Source organism: Amblyraja radiata, chromosome 21, assembly GCF_010909765.2.
Source record: "Amblyraja radiata isolate CabotCenter1 chromosome 21, sAmbRad1.1.pri, whole genome shotgun sequence".
NCBI lineage: Eukaryota > Metazoa > Chordata > Chondrichthyes > Rajiformes > Rajidae > Amblyraja > Amblyraja radiata.
The window spans coordinates 2,426,901-2,444,952 of NC_045976.1; the positions used below are offsets into that span (position 1 = coordinate 2,426,901).

At 44.0% G+C, this 18,052-nt stretch overlaps 1 protein-coding gene across 1 annotated transcript in view; it reads right to left on the reverse strand.

Moving 5' to 3' along the window:
- Positions 1–18,052, reverse strand: part of cfap54 (cilia and flagella associated protein 54) — a 343,797-nt gene that overhangs the window by 66,215 nt on the left and 259,530 nt on the right. The gene's annotated exons all lie outside the window — the stretch shown is intronic.

Consider the following 18,052-nt stretch of genomic DNA (forward strand, 5'->3'; position numbering starts at 1 on the left):
TAATAATCTCTGGATTGCTGGAACAGTGGGCATATTGGCACAGGGTTGAGAGGATTAGAGAGTTGAACACGTGATTCAAAGACTGGTGCTGATGAAGTGGGTTTGTATTTGTGGGACAATGGCACCAGTATTGGGGAAGGAGGGAACTGTTCCGATGGGATGGACACCACTTGAACCGGACTGGGACCGGACTCCTGGCAAACCGTACAACCAGGACCGTAGATAGAGCTTTATACTAAACTAGACCAAATGGGACCCGTCGGATCCCGTCCCCAGCACACTACACACTAACCGCCCCCCTTGATATATTAATATTATTCATGTGCTCCTTTTACCCCATCCCCAGCCCTATCCACGAATGCATAGCCCCCACCTCGCAGGGAGCGGGGTACAGAGAAAGGGTAGAGAGAGGGGTGGGGGGGGGGGGGATGTACGGGTTGGGGGGGGGGGGGGTTAATGTCACTCGCAGCGCGTGGAAGTAAGACAGCGCAGAGTAGACCCATTGTGATGTCATCAGCAAAAGGCAGTCGTTTTAAATTCAACGTTTTGTCACATTTTCAGTAATAGATCGAGAAATAAAGCATTAAATTTTCAGATAACGAGTTTTTGGACTCGACAGAAAAAACGTCAAGCGGAATATGTAATTATTTTATCATTACCGTGTAGCTATTTCGCGAAGATGTAATAACAAAACAAACACACAAACACATACAAGATCAGAGTTTTTGAGTTATACTAGACTAAGTGGGGCCCGTTGGGTCCCATGTTCACACGGGAGGGCTGGTCCCCCAACGCAATATTCCACATCTCCACCAATTCCAATATTGATGGCCAGTGGGGGGGGGGGGGGGGAGGGGGGGAGCGCTTTCTGGTGCTAGTATGGGTGTTGTGGGCTGAAGGGACTGGTTTCCAGAGGGTTAGTATGTACATTGTGGGCCGAATGGATTATTGGGCTGGCTGCTCAGTCACTCAGGCCTGGCAACTCCTGACTGCTATATTTAAGAGGGAGTTAGATGTGGCCCTGGAGGTATGGGATCAGGGGGTATGGAGAGAAGGCAGGTACGGGATACTGACTTGGATGATCAGCCATGATCATATTGAATGGCGGTGCAGGCTCGAAGGGCCGAATGGCCTACTCCTGCACCTATTTTCTATGTTTAAAACAAAAATCTGAATGAAGTCTGTGAAAGGCACTTTTTCTGGACTTTTCCTGGCCTGGCATGGCACGGGCCTTTTGCCCCAAAATGCTCCTCCTGGGCTAATGCAGGCATTCTGGGCAAAAGGGACTGGTTTCTGGGCTAATAGGGGCCTTGTTGGCCGAAATGAGTGGTTTCAGTTAAGCCAAAAGGGGGCTGGCAGTCGATTCACTCACTCACGGCTGGTGGGCTGGCTGTTCACTCACTCACTATCGTCTGGGGGCATGGCAGTTGACTCACGGCTGGTGGGCTCACACACACACACCCTCCATCACACACACACACACTCACACACACACCCTCCATCTCATACACACCCTCCATCACACACACACTCACAGCCACACACAGACACCCTCCATCACACACATACATCATCACACAAACACAGCCACACACAGACACTCTCCATCTCTCTCTCTCTCTCTCACACACACACACACACACACACACACACACACACACACACACACACACACACACACACACACACACACACACACACACACACACACACACTCGATCTCACACACACAATTCATCACACACTCACAGCCACACACAGACACTCTCCATCTCTCTCTCTCTCTCTCACACACACACATACACACACTCACACACACCCTCCATCTCACACACACACACACACACACACTGACTCACACACACTCACACAACATATATATGACAGTATAAAACTCTCTTGAATCTACTCACGCGGCTGAGCGCGGCCTCTCCACTGAACGGGACACACGGAGTGAGTGGGACTTCTGGTGTGAGCGGGACTTCTGGAGTGAGTGGGACCTTCAAGTCAAGCACAGTGCAGGGCCAACAATCCAATCCATTTCATTCCAGGTCAAGCACAGTGCAGGGCCAACAATCCAATCCATTTCATTCCAAGTCAAGCACAGTGCAGGGCCAACAATCCAATCCATGTCATTCCAATTCAAGCACAGTGCAGGGTCAACAATTCTATCCATTTCATTTCAAGTCGAGCAAAGTGCAGGGCCAACAATTCAATCCATTTCATTTCAAATCAAGCACAGTGCAGGGCTAACAATTCAGTTCACTCACGGGGCAGGCACAGTTTAATTCACTCATGGGGCAGGCACAGTTTAATTCACTCATGGGGCAGGCACAGTTTAATTCACTTGTGTGGCAGGCACAGTTCAATTCACTCACAGGGCAGCAACAGTTCAATTCACTCACGGGGAAGGCACAGCTCAATTCACTCACGGGGCAGACACAGCTCAGCTCAATCAGCAAAGCGCAGAAACAGATCAGTTCAGTTCACACATGGCATAGAATCACAGTTATGGACTCTACTCTCACTCACGGTCTTCAAGAGTAACTGACTCACGTCCGGCCTCCGGGGCTTTATTCTCCAGGGCCCCCAGAAGGGGCTTGATCTTCATCATGGTGACTGACAGACTGATTAGCAGAACATTTGGAAAGTGGTGAAATCATTGGACAAAGTCAGCATGGATTTATGAAAGGTAAATCATGTCTGACGAATCTTATAGAATTTTTCGAGGATGTAACTAATAGAGTGGATAAGGGAGAACCAGTGGATGTGTTATATCTGGACTTTCAGAAGGCTTTCGACAAGGTCCCACATAAGAGATTAGTATACAAACTTAAAGCACACGGTATTGGGGGTTCAGTATTGATGTGGATAGAGAACTGGCTGGCAGACAGGAAGCAAAGAGTAGGAGTAAACCGGTCGTTTTCACAATGGCAGGCAGTGACTAGTGGGGGTACCGCAAGGCTCAGTGCTGGGACCCCAGCTATTTACAATATATATTAATGATTTGGACGAGGGAATTGAATGCAATATCTCCAAGTTTGCGGATGACACAAAGCTGGGGGGCAGTGTTAGCTGTGAGGAGGATGCTAGGAGGCTGCAAGGTGACTTGGATAGGCTGGGTGAGTGGGCAAATGCATGGCAAATGCAGTATAATGTGGATAAATGTGAGGTTATCCACTTTGGTAGCAAAAACAGGAAAGTAGACTATTATCTGAATGGTGGCCGATTAGGAAAAGGGGAGATGCAACGAGACCTGGGTGTTATGGTACACCAGTCATTAAAAGTAGGCATGCAGGTGCAGTAGGCAGTGAAGAAAGCAAATGGTATGTTAGCATTCATAGCAAAAGGATTTGAGTATAGGAGCAGGGAGGTTCTACTGTAGTTGTACAGGGTCTTGGTTAGACCACACCTGGAGTATTGCGTACAGTTTTGGTCTCCTAATCTGAGGAAAGACATTCTTACCATTGAGGGAGTACAGAGAAGGTTCACCAGACTGATTCCTGGGATGTCAGGACTTTCATATGAAGAAAGACTGGATAGACTCGGCTTGTACTCACTAGAATTTAGAAGATTGAGGGGGGATCTTATAGAAACTTACAAAATTCTTAAGGGGTTGGACAGGCTAGATGCAGGAAGATTGTTCCCGATGTTGGGGAAGTCCAGAACAAGGGGTCACAGTTTAAGGATAAGGGGGAAATCTTTTAGGACCGAGATGAGGAAAATATTTTTTACACAGAGAGTGGTGAATCTCTGGAATTCTCTGCCACAGAAGGTAGTTGAGGTCAGTTCATTGGCTATATTTAAGAGGGAGTTAGATGTGGCCCTTGTGGCTAAAGGGATCAGGGGGTATGGAAAGAAGGCAGGTACAGGATACTGAGTTGGATGATCATATTGAATGGCGGTGCAGGCTCGAAGGGCCGAATGGCCAACTCCTGCACCTATTTTCTATGTTTCTATGTTTCTATGACAGGCAAGAAGCCCAATCAGCTGATCTCACGATTTTTTAAACATTCATAACTTTTTTATTATTTAACCGATCGGAAAAAACCTTGGGGCGGTTGGAGGAAAGGAGGATGGCGAGTAAGATGGCGAACAAATCATAGAGATATAGGGTAGCGTTTTTTCTAAAATGTATTTACAACAGAAAGACAGAAAGTGGTCAAGATGAGACTTTTAGTAATAGGATAGAAAGATAGATAGATAGATAGATAGATAGATAGATAGATAGATAGATAGATAGATAGATAGATAGATAGATAGATAGATAGATAGATAGATAGATAGATAGATAGATAGATAGATAGATAGATAGATAGATAGATAGATAGATAGGGGTGGGAGGGGGCAAGGTCAACAAATAGTAAGATTAAACGAGAACTTACCAGTTCGAAGTTTGATCGTTATTTTATGAGGAATACGTTGAGGGAATACGTGAAGAACCCTGCCAGGACGCATGCGTGTCATTCTTCAAAGCAGCGGTGTGAAATCACAGATAACTGTAATGACTAAACATAGTAAGATTAGAGAAGAAATACCAGTTGAGTATATGATCTTGGGTGGGAGCGGAGGGCACGTATTCCCTCAACGTACTCCTCATAAAATAACGATCAATCTTCGAACTGGTAAGTTCTCGTTTAATCTTACTATTTTACTTCGGAGTCACGTGAGTGACTACGTGAAGATTTCAAAGCTCTGTGATTTCATGCCGTGGAAACGAGTCCATGCATCACATCTGCCTTAATGACTGTGGGAGGAATTGTGTCAATATAATTTAGACATGAATCCGACATTGAATCCATGAAAAATTTATTAACACCAAATTATAGCCCCTATTTATGGGGTAAATTAAATTACAGAACTTAAAATTGTTTCTGCAAACATTCCAGGTTTAATGACTGGTTTATGATAAAATAATTGGAATGTTTTTTCCCCTGACCATCCTGCTGTCTTGAGGATTTGGTCCATTGGTACATCCAACTGCATAACTGCCGATGTAGCTGCAGCCCTGGTGGAATGAGATTAAAAAATATTAGTATCCACCCCAGACTGTGTTAGAACCTGTTTCAGCCATCTTGAGATGGTCTGGACTGTCACTTTTTTGTGTGGTTGCTTGTGGCTGATTAAAAGTGCCTTCTCATTGCCTCTGATGATTTTCATGTTCTCCATGTATAACAACAAATGTCTTACTATACAGAGACGATCATCTATTGGGTAAGACCTAAATTCTATATTATGGCCTGCTGATCCCTGTCTGTTCTGCATGAGTGTTTTCAGTGTCAGTCTATGTAGGGACAGAGCTGTTGCTGGAGACCAATTCCTGAGCATCTTCAGGACAATACTCACATCCCATATTTGAGAGTACCTGGTTCTTGGGGGATTGGTATTAAAAATTCCCCTCATAAGTTTTGTTACCAGGGGGTGAGTCCCAACAGAATGACGCTCTGTTCCTTGCCATAGATAAGTTGATAGGGCACTTCTGGCGCAGTTGATGGCACTATAACTGAGCCCCTCATCATAATGGAGGCCTGCCAGGAATTCCAGAACAGACGGGATGTTCATTGATTTGTAGGTGATGCTGTTTCTGTGACAATACATCTCCCATTTCCTGATATAGACCAGATACTGTTTTTTGGTGGACTGTCTGTGGGCCGCCAAAATTATGTTCACTGTTCGGTCCGTCAGTCCCAGCTGTAGTAGAGGTATTTTTAGACTCTACAAATGAATAAATTCATATAGTTATGACATGGGTGGCTATCCCTTGTTACGGGATGAACCAATAAATCTGGTCTATTCGGGATGGTGATACATGGTTCTAATACCATGTTGAGTATCACAGGGAACCATGGTTGAGTAGGCCAATCGGGTACTACCAAAATACAGACGCAGAGTCTTGCTGTATTTTCCTTAATACCCGACTGATGAGGCAAAAAGGAGGGAATGCATAAATAAACAATTTCCCCCAATGCAGCGAAAATGCATCTGTCGTCGCTGCCCCAGGGTCTGGTTCCCACGAAACATAGTTTGATAACTGGTGATTAAGTCTGGATGCGAATAGATCGATAAATGGTGTTCCATACCGTGCTGTAATATCAGCAAATACTTTTTTATTCAACATCCATTCGGTGTTTTCATTAAATTTGCGTGGCCTGGTGTCTGCCACTAAATTTAGTTTACCTGGTACGTAAGTAGCTGATATCCAAATATGTCTCTGGATACACCATTGCCAAATTGTATTAGCCAGATTGTCACATGATGTTGATTTGTTTCCACCCATGTGGTTGATATATGCTACCACGGTGGTATTGTCAATCTGTAGCCTAACATGCTGGTGATATAACCCAGAACAATATGACTTTAGGCCATGGAATGCACCCAACATTTCCAGGTAGTTTATGCCCAGTGTTTGTAATAATGATGCCTCCTGTGCAGTCCATCTACCTCCACAGCTGGAGATGGAATTGGTGGCACCCCAACCAAGTGCACTGGCATCAGTTTGTAGCACTATAGAAGGGTTGCTGATAATGATTGGATTGAAACAAAACCGAATGTTATCTTTCCACCATTTTAGTTCCATTATAGCTTTGATTGGTAGCTTCATTGGTCTGTCAAAATGACCAGCATTAATTTTGAGTGCTCGTATTTTTGCTCTCTGTAAATTTTGGTAATGTAAAGGTCCGAATTGTGTGGCTGGAAAAGCAGCCACCATTTTGCCAATTACTTTTGCTACCAATCTGATGGACGGTTTACTGATGTCAATTAGGTTTTTGCAAGCCTCTATTAAGTCTATAGCCTTTCCCTTTGGCAAAGTCACCGACATGTGAACTGAGTCAATGGTGAACCCCAAATAGTCCATAGTAGTGGAAGGCGTTAATTTAGATTTAACTGGATGGATAATAAACCCCAGTTTTTCAAATAACTGTTTTGTGGCTGTTACGGTTTGTTTGGCCAATACCAAAGTTTTGCCCACAATAAGTATGTCATCTAGATATGCCATGACCATGTGTTTTCGTTTCCGTAGAAACGCTAGGGCTGGTTTCAACATTTTTGTGAACATTACATTTGGCAGCGCTCTATACTGCCAGTGCTGTCCCATCCAGTTGAATTTTAAGTAACATCTGTGGACCACCTCGTATAGGCACTGAATAGTAAGCATCTTTTAAATCGATGCTAGCCATGAAGTAACCTTTGGAAATCAATTATTTTGCAGTAACAAATGTTTCCATATTCTCTGGAGTGCAGAAGGTTAAGGGGGGACTTGATAGAGGTCTTTAAAATGATGAGAGGGATAGACAGAGTTGATGTGGATCAGCTTTTCCCTTTGAGAATAGGGAAGATTCAAACAAGAGGACATGACTTCAGAATTAAGGGACAGAAGTTTAGGGGTAACATGAGGGGGAACTTCTTTACTCAGAGAGTGGTAGCGGTGTGGAATGAGCTTACAGTGGAAGTGGTGGAGGCAGGCTCGTTGGTATCATTTCAAAATAAATTGGATAGGCATATGGATGAGAAGGGAATGGAGGGTTATGGTATGAGTGCAGGCAGGTGGGACTAAGGGAAAAAAGTTGTTCGGCACGGACTTGTAGGGCCGAGATGGCCTGTTTCCGTGCTGTAATTGTTATATGGTTATATGGTTAAAATGAATATATTGTACAACTGTATTCAATTTGGTCAAATCTATGATGATGCGACAACCACCATCTTTTTTGTTTTTGGTAAAGATATTGGACACGAATTCTAGCGATTCGTGTTGGGATTTTTCAATTACCCCTTTTGCGTAAAGCCGCTCCAGTTCAGCATGCGCTTCTGATTTTTCTTTACCTGAAAGTACGAACATTCGGTTCGGTACATGCTGAACTGGAGGGCTGTATTTGTGTATAAATTCTATGGTATATCCCTGGGTACTGCTTAAAATATAAGTGTCGGTAGTTAACATACTCCATGCATCCAGAAAGAAGTGTAATCTCCCCCCAACCTCCATGCTCCCTGCAATTTGTAGGGAACCAGACCCACCTACCTCCATAGCTACCAGTGGCAGGTTTACTTATTTTTGTAAATCCTTCGTTGATGTTGAGGCGCCGGTGTCTGGGTTTGTGGTTGGGTTGGTGTTGGAGGTTTGCGTATCTTCCAAAAAGGCCGGCCTGGGCCATGGCCTAAAAAAGACTCATGTTCGGTGTACCGGACCTTTGAGCTTTCACCAGTTTGTCTTGTTCTACTGGTGGGTGCGTAAGGGTGTTGTTTATGGCCGTAGTAGGTTTTTGATAAAGTCGCTTTTATGAGCCCCAGGGTTTTTGCCTCCTCATCGAGCTCCTTGACTTGCTTCGATAGGTTACCTCCAAATAGTAAAGTTGGTGGTTTTACGTTTCCAGGTTTGCACAGACCTGCGAATTTCGGGTTTAAAGCAGGTCGGATGGCACTCTTCCTGATGCTGTTTATTTCATATTGTGTGTTGCAAAGCAGTGCCAGTGCATCCTGTTGGTCCTGCGACATGTCCTTCTCATCTTCTGTGTGGGCGAAAGCTGTTATTCCCGCTGTTAGGAGCTTTAGTACCTTTTGGAGTTTGACATCCATGCCTCTAACTCCTGCTCCGATATGTTTCCATATGCAATTATTTACAACAGGAACATTCAGGGATATACAGTTACCCGGTGCCAAGTGTCTTGCCGTGGTGTCCAATACAGCCTGTTCCTGTAGCTGGTTAAAGGACATATAATCTTTACCGGCAGCTAGTTTTTGTTCCAGATTTTGGCTAGTCTGGTCTGGCTGTATGAAGTTGGACACCATGTCCAGTAGATTTTCACGTTCCTGCACCCCTTGCACACTTGATTTCTCTTCTGCAAACCCCTCTTCAGGATCAGCCCAGAACTGACCCCCAGTACTCCCCTCTGATGAGGGACATGCACTGTGCAGCCCTACAAGAGATGCTGCTGTGGGTTTAACATAGTGCCCACAGTGACTAGACTCCAGCTCCCGGAGCCTGTCATGTTGGAGCAACTGCACCACACACCGCTCCATCCGGCTCCATCCGGCTCCAGCGCTCACGGTCGCTGGCCGCTCGTGGCTGCTCTAAGTCGGACTCATCTGAGTCAACGACTTTGTTGGTTTTTTGTTTTGCCTTACCGCCTGGCCGCGGAGTGGATCTGGCCGGTGCGGAGGCGAAGTCGGGCACAGCTGTTCCCATTACGGGTGATTCATGTGCCGCTGGCCGCTGCTGGCTGCCCGCAACTCCGCGGTCCTCCCCCGCCAGCTTTGTCGCAGCCCTCGTTGTTTTCTTGGACTTGTCCATTGACTCCCCACCTGTAAATCAGTATGTGAACAACACAAAAGACCACAGAGTATCTCTTACCTGCAGGTTCCGGCTTTTAAAAAACTGCCGCTGCGGGGGAACGTCGTTCCACCCCGCCTGACTGTTACGCAATGCGTGTAGCGATATGACACGCATGCGCCCTGGCGGGGTTCTTCACGTAGTCACTCACGTGACTCCGAAGTAAAATTGGAAGTTTATGGGTGGAGTTGTGCAGGAAATGTTACTGAAGTCTCCAGAATTAATGGGATGGAAATGTTAAGAATGGGATGTGTCGGTATTGCAGCTGAGCAAAGGGGACTACAAAGGCATGAGCAGGAGCTGGCCAAAGTTGACTGGAAAGTGACACTAGCTGGGATGATGGTGGTACAGCAATGGCAGGGATTTCTGGGAATAATCTGGGCAAACCTTTTCATTCCAACGAGGGAGAGAGATTCTAGGGAGAAAGGAAAGGGCATTATATAAAACTAAAAGAGAAAGCAGAAAACATTGCAAGGAGAATAAAGAATGACACTCACACTCAGACAATTGGGAAGCTTTGAAAGAACAACAGAAGGTAACTAAATAGACAATACAGGGAGGAAGGATGAAACATCTAATAATATGAAAGAGGATAGCAAGTTTCTTCAGTTATATAAAGAGTAAGAAAGAGGCAAAAGTGGACATTGGACCGTTGGAAAAGAATGCAGGAGAAGTGATAATGGGGAATAAAGAAATAGCAGAGTGGAATAATCTTTTTGTAAGTCTTCACAGTGAAAGACACCAGTTACATGCCTGAAATTCAAGAGAGTCAGGGGGTGGAAGTTAGTGGAGTGGCTATTACTAGGGAGAAGGTGCTTGGGAAGCTGAAAGGTCTGAAGGGTGCAGGGGCCGCTACTCCACTCTGTATATTAATGATTTGGATGGGGGTGATTGGAGGCTTTGTGCCAAATTTGCGGATGATACGGAAATAGGTGGAGGGGCAGATAGTGTAGGATAGCAAGGACTCTGCAGAAGGACTTGGATTGGTTGGGAGAGTGGTCAGAGAAGTGGCAGATGGAATATAGTGTAGCAAAGTGCGGGGTCATGCACTTCGGTAATAGAAATAAAGGCGTGGATTCTTTTCTAAATGGGGAGAGAATCCAGAAATTGGAGGAGCAAAGGGACTTGGGAGTGCTTGTGCTGGATTCCCAAAAAGTTAACCTGCAAGTCAAATCAGTAGCACAGAAAGCAAACGCAATGCTAGCATTTATTTTGAGGGCTTACATACAAAAACAGGGATATAATGCTGAGGCTCTATAAGGCACTGTAAGGGCCGCACTTGGAATATTGTGAGCAATTTTGTGCACCATATCTCAGGAAGGATATGCTGGCTCTGGAGAGGGTCCAGAGGAGGTTTACAAGAATGATCCCAGGAATGAGCGTTTGACGGCACTGGGCTTTATATTCTCTGGACTTTAGAAGAATGAGGGGGACCTAATTGAGATATACAGAATAGTGAAAGGCTTGGATAGAGTGGATGTGGAGAGGATGCTTCCACTAATGGGAGAGTCTAGGGCTAGAGGTAATAGCCTTATAATTAAAGGACATTCTTTTAGGAAGGGGATGAGGAGGAATTTCTTTAGTCAGAGAGTGGTGAATCTGTGGAATTCTTGCCACAGAAGGCTGTGGAGGCAAAGTCAGTGGATATATTTAAGGCAGAGATAGATAGATTCTTGATTAGTACAGATGTCAGAGGTAATGGGGATAAGGCAGGAGAATGGAGTTAGGAGTGACAGATCAGCCGCAATTGAATGGCGAAGTAGACTTGATGGGCCGAATGGCCTACCTTCTATATCTTATATACCTCAATGAATTTTCAAGTCAGCATAGTTTGTGACTTGGAGAGGAATCTCGTGTTTCTATGCATCTGCTAATGAAATACCATGAAGGTAGGAGAGAAGGAACAGCCAGAAGCAGCAAGAGCTAGGATTGGCTGGAAGTGGGTGAGTCAGAGGGAAAGAAGATTTAAAAAGCGCGTCTTGTGAGTAAAATGCGAGTCTTTTGCTCAAGAGTTTTCAGCGAGTTGGTGAGGCAAGGAGACTACATGTTAGAAATAGTGACTTTTATCTTCTGAAGAAATGGCAGGGTGGAGCAGGGTGTCTCCTGCAGGATGTGGGAAGACAGGGACACTGCTGGAGCTTCTGGAGACTACACCTGCGGGAATTGAGTCCAGGTGCAGCTCCTGAACGAACGTTGGGGAACTGGAGAAGCAGCTGGATGATGTCAGGACCATCTGGGAAAACGAGAGTTTCCTGGACAGGATCTACAGTGAGTCTCACCAAAGATAGAGGAAGAGCAAAGGCGGGTGACTGGGAGAAAAGGGAATAGCCGTGGAGTGCAGGAGACCCCAGTGGCTGTGCCAAATGGAAACACGTACACCCTATCGGGAGCAGTCGGGGCAGATGACGCTACCAGATCGAGCGGAGGACAAGTCGGTGGCTCCAATTGTTGTGATGAGACTCGACTAGCGAGACCGACGATGGGCAGAGCTACAGCGGTGGGTGACTCCATTGACCGAGGTGTAGACAGGGGATTCTGTGGCGGCAGGCGAGACTCACGGATGGTCTGTGGCCTCCTTGGTGCCAGGGTTCAAAATATCGAACCAAATTCAGAACATCCTCGAGAGGGAAGATGAACAGCCGCCAGGAGTTGTGCACGTGGGCTCAAACGACTTCGGGAAGAAGAGGAAGGAGGTTCTGCAACGCCAGTTTAGATAGCTAGGAAGAAGACTGAAAAACAGGACTTCTAGGGTGGTTATCGCTGGATTGCTTCCAGTACCACGTGCTAGTGAGGGCAGGAACAGGGAGATAGGGGATCTGAATGTGTGGCTGGGGGGCCGGTGCAGGGATCAAGGATTTAGATTTATAGACCACTGGGATTTATTTTGGGGTAGGGGTGACCTGTACAAAAGGGACGGGTTGCACCTTAACTGGAGGGGAACCAACGTTCTGGCAGGCAAGTTTGCTAGTGCTGTGGGTTTAAACTAAATAGTGGGGGGGGGGATTGACAAATTGGGAGTATAAAGATGGAGTTGAAGGGGAAGTACAGGGAGTACAGGAAAAGTTACAAGAGACGCCCGAATTAATGGGGAGGAAAGTTCGAGAAGGGATAAGAGAGTAAGGTCATGGCCAAAAGTGACCGGTGTGAGAGGGGAGATGAACACAAAAGTCAATGTGTTGTATATGAATGCACGAGGTATAAGAAATAAAGTGGGCGCAGTTGAGCGATGAAAGAGTAACAGCGTTTCCTGATAGCTGACAATTTAACCGTTTTATATATACAAAAATGCTGATACAACCACATAAGTCTTTTATTGAAATTTTGTTCATCAAGAGAACAAAATTTACGCAAATAGGAGAGACAAAGTTGATATGAGAAAGACCAAAACCAAGAAAAATGATTCAAGCAATCTAGGCCTGGACCAAGCACCACCCTTGCCTGACATGCCGATGCCGGATGAGATGAATGAGGAGGAAGAAGACCCATCCAACAAGGTTGTGCTAGCTGCTATTGCTGTGCTAAGGACTGAGATAGCCCAAATTAAGAGGGACATATGCCCAACCATTGACAGCCGTATCAAGAATGTTTACACGGACTTAAGAGAGGAAATAACCACGGCTAAAAGAGATTTACAAACTTCCATCTCTAAGCTTGAGACAACGTCGACCTCACACAACAACACTATCAAGGAGATGGAAAAGTCAGCCTCGTTCCACTAGGATAGTGTTAGCATGCTACAAAACAAGCGGCTCGGAGCTGGAAAAGATTACTCAAAAATGTGAGGACAGAAGGCAGATCGAGAAGACACAATGTCAGAATCATCGGGGTTCCGGGAAGGAAGGGCCCAAACCGAGAGATTTGATTGCCCAACTCCTGCAGGAGACACTCTCGCTGGAGGAGAAACCACTTATCTACAGAGCGCACAGGACCCTCCGGCAGCGACCCGCACCCTCTAAACCTCCTCGCCCCTTTGTAATACATATACATTACTACCATACCCTGGAAGATATCCTACGCAAAGCGTCGTCGACAAGAAACATCTAATACCAAGGAAAAAAGATCCAGATCTTCCCCGACTACCCACCAACCATCGTGAAATGGAGAGCACTGTTCACTAAAACTAGAGAAATGCTATGGGACCAACCCGGCATGAGATACGGCCTGATCTACACAGCAAGACTCCTGGTGACCTACAACGGCGAGCAAACGTCATTCACCCATCCCCAAAAAGCCCAGGACTACGCGGAACAGCTCCTCAGAACACCGTCCGACACAACAAAAAAACATATCATACACTGGATGCTCCAGCCTCTCTCTATTATATATGTTTGTGTTTCACAAGTTCTCTAACTGTTGTTAACTAATTAATTGATACTATGTTATAATCAGCTGTTTTTCTTTCTTATATTTTTGGAAAGTTGTCGAGCTATTTTTAAGGTAAGAAGTAACGGAAGTAAACGAGGTTCACAGTTACTTAGTGGAGAAGCTTCTTAAGTTTGACATTTATTTATTTATATATATATATATTTACTATTATTTCTTTTGTTTCTTTTTTTCCCCAAAGTGAACTCGCGCCATAACTATTTTGGTAATGGCTAGAGATATTTTATTTTTGTTATTGTTGTTAGGTATGTTACTAGTTATAATGCAGAAAACACAGAGAAAATCAGACAGGGACAGATCTATTCAGGAAGACCGAACTCTTGTAGATAAAGACACCCCATATGATACACAATTAGGATGCAAAGTAACGTAAGCAATGAGACAGGTACAAAAAAGGTTTGCCATTCACAAGTTGGAATACTAGAGGAGTAAACAGCCCAGTCAAAAGAGGCAAAGTACAGGCTCGTTTGAGATCACTGAATTCAGATATAATGTTTTTGCAAGAAACACATCTAAAGAATGACACTCACACTAGAATCAGGGCAAAATGGATAAAAGGCATATAATCATACAACCTTGTTCACAAAGGCAAGAGGAACAGCAATATCAATAAGAAAAGGGATACTCTTCATTCATAACAAAACAATTGCTGACAAGGAAGGACAGTATCTGGTCGTGACAGGGGAGATACACAATACATCCTTAACTCTAGTTAATATATACGGGCCCAATATAGACAACCCTTCATTCTTCAAAAAGCTCTTTGTCCTTACACCTGATATATCTCAAACAAACCTAATAATAGGAGGAGACTTTAACACTGTTTTGGATCCATATCTTGACAGATCATCCACCAAAAAGATCCCAAGAACCAATTCAAGCGAATTCCTAAATATGTTCCTCAAAAATATGAATCTTTCAGATGTATGGCGGATCGAGAACCCTGCAGGTAGAGACTACTCTTTTAACTCGTCAGTACATAACTCATACAGTAGAATCGATTACTTTCTGGTAGATACAAAATTAATTACAACAAATATTCAATATCACAATGTTGGGATCTCAGATCACAATCATCTCACTTTTTCACTGTACTTGGAAAACATGACCTCATCATATAGAACGTGGAGACTGAACCCGCATCTCCTAACTGAAAAAGGGTTTTGTGAATATTTAAATACCCAAATTAATATTTCTTTTGAAACAAATGATATCCCAGAAACCACCCCTGCCACATTGTGGGAGGCCTTTAAAGCCTATTTGAGGGGATGTGTCATCTGATTTGAAATTGCAAGGAAAAAAAACAATAAAATAAAAATAGAAGAATGAGAAAAACAGATCCAACAATTGGACAGGGATAACGCACTCTCTCCCTCCCCTGATTTACACAGGAACATAGCAAATTTGAGATATCAATATAATCAATTACTCTCTGCAAAAATAAGCAAGGCGTTTTTATACACCAAACAAAAATACTTCAAATTTGGAGACAGACCGCACAAATTATTGGCACGGCAGCTAAGAAAAATGGAGACTGACCGAACAATACATAAAATTAAGAGTAACAATGGAACAGCGCTAACAAAATCCAAAGACATAAATGATAGATTCCTAGAGTTTTATTCCAGTCTATATATGCCCAGATGCACCGCAAACACCCCTGTCATAAATTACTTTCTTAATAAATGGAATCTCCCTAAATTGAGTGAAGAAGAATGCCTTTTGCTTAACTTTCTTAACTGATCTTAACTTTGATCTCCGTGTTATAGTGATTCAAAAAGCCATCTCGTCTCTTAAAAGTGGTAAAGCACCAGGCCCAGATGGACTTCCAAGTGAATTATACAAGAAATGTAATGATACTCTGACACCGTATATATATATATAGAATGTATAGCCAAGCACAATCGGACGGAGCCCTACCACCATCACTGACTGAAGCAACAATTACAATGATTCATAAGAAAGGAAAAGATGCCTAAGAAGTAAGTTCATACCGTCCGATCTCACTGCTAAATATAAATGGCAAGCTATTTGCTAAAATCTTTGCCAATAGATTAAGCCCTGAGAGGAACCTATATATTCGAAAAACCAGCAATAAGAACTAATGCAAAACTCCATTGTGTTACAGCAAAGGGTGCCATGATTGTCTCGTTTTTATGTAGTTTTTGTTATTTTTTCTGTTGGGGTATGTGTGTGGGGGGGTGGGGGTAACTTTAAAATCTTTCCCCTGCACGGGAGACCCGACCTTTTCTTTGTCAGGTCTCCGTTGTCGTTGGGGCTGCAACGTGGAGCGGCCTCCAACAGGAACGACCTGGGGTTCCAGCTGCGGAGCTGTCGACTACTCACCGTCACGGGGCTGGCCGAGTCCGGAGTGGGTGGAGCTGTGGTGGACGCTGCTGCCACCCGACCTCCGGAGATTCGGAGGCTGCAACTGCGGGTTTGGCGGACGGCGGCACCGGGAGCCCGCGGGTCCCTGCTGGGAGACCGCTTTTCGGGGCTTCCGCAACGGCGACTTCTCCCGCCCGAGTTGCGGGGTTGAAGAGCACCTGGAGCGGGGCCTTACACCACCGCCCCGCGCGGCTTGGAATGGCCGCGGGACTCTGCGGGCGCACGCCGGGGGCTCTAACACCAAGACCCGGTGTGCGACCTTGCATCACCCGGCGTGGCTTTAATGGCCGCGGGACAATCGCCATCGCCAGCCGGGGGCTTTGACTTGGACTCTGACTCTGACATGGGGGGGAGAGTGCAGTGAAGAGATAAGTTTTTTTTGCCTTCCATCACAATGATTGTGTAAACTGTGTTGTGTCTCGGGTCTTTTTGTTTTGTAATGTATGGCTGCGGAAACGACATTTCGTTTGGACCCCAAATGACAATAAATTGAATTGTATTGTATTGTATTGTATTGTATTGTATTGTATTGTATTGTATTGTATTGTATGAGCTGAAAAAATGTAAGACTCTATTCAAACTAAAAACACTCTTCAGAAACAAAAGATTGAATGGTTATGAGCTGGACCAGTGATTTTCTTTTCTGTTTGGTTATTTCTTGTTTGTGGACTGTTCAACAGATTTTGGGTCCATTTGTTCCCATTATTTTGTTTTTCCATGAAAATGTATAGAAAATAAGAGGGGGTAGGACCAGAAAAGTTTTCGAACTTCTTCTTACCCCTTTTGAACATGAACGATATTATTTGTATTATTTGAGTTACTTATTTGTTTGTTTTCCTTTGTGTTTTTTTTTCTTTTTTTATTGCCTACAAATTTATTTGTGTTTGTATATTTTAACATATTCAATAAATTAATAAAGTAAGTAAGTAAGTTAAGCCCATTAATAAGTAAATGAATAACAAAGATCAAACGGGGTTCATATCTAATAGACAATCCACCTTTAACTTGAGATGTCTGTTTAATATCATGTGCACAAAAAGAGAAGGAAACAACGACCTGGCTATACTAATGCTTGACCAGATTGAATGACCATACTTATTCGAGCTTCTCAAGAGATTTAACTTTGGATACAACTTTTTGGAATGGATTAAGCTTCTGTGTAAAAATCCGACAGCACATATTCTCACAAACCAAACGCTCTCATCTCCCTTTAATTTGTTCTGGGTAACAAGACAGGGCTGCCCCCTATCAGCATTAATATTTGCCCTTGCTATAGAACCATTTGCTCAGAGAATTCGATTAGATCCCCGTATTCAGTGGTTATGACACGAAAGAGACAACAAATAAAATATCTTTATACGCGGATGATATCCTCCTGTACATAACGGCACCTCAAACCACTATTCCAGCGATACTGGAAAATATTAATCTGTTTGGTACATTTTCAGGCTACAGTATTAACTGGAATAAAAGTATACTGTTGCCAGTTCATCCCCTCAGATACATTGGAGAATTTTCCTTTCAGAGTAACTACAGATAAATTGACCTATCTAGGGATTTAGGTTACAAAGCATTACTCTTCCCTTCTACAGGCCAATTTCCTTCCCTTATTATAAAACCTAAATTGCAAAATCCAATTCTGGAAAACTCTTCCAATTTCCTTACTCAGAAGAGTGAATACCATTAAAATGATCTTCTGACCCCAGCTACTATATCTAATTCAGAACATTCCTATTTCTCTTACAAAAACATATTTTAAGAGATTAGATTCGATAATAATACCTTTCTTGTGGAATACAAAACTCATAGGATAAACAAAAATCAGCTCTACAAATCAAAAACTAAGGGCGGTCTTGCTTTTCCAAATTTCAGATTATATTACTGGGCCTCTGCCATCAAGTCCTTTGCTTTCTGGCTTGACACCTCAAACATCCCTCTGAATTGGCTAAAAATATA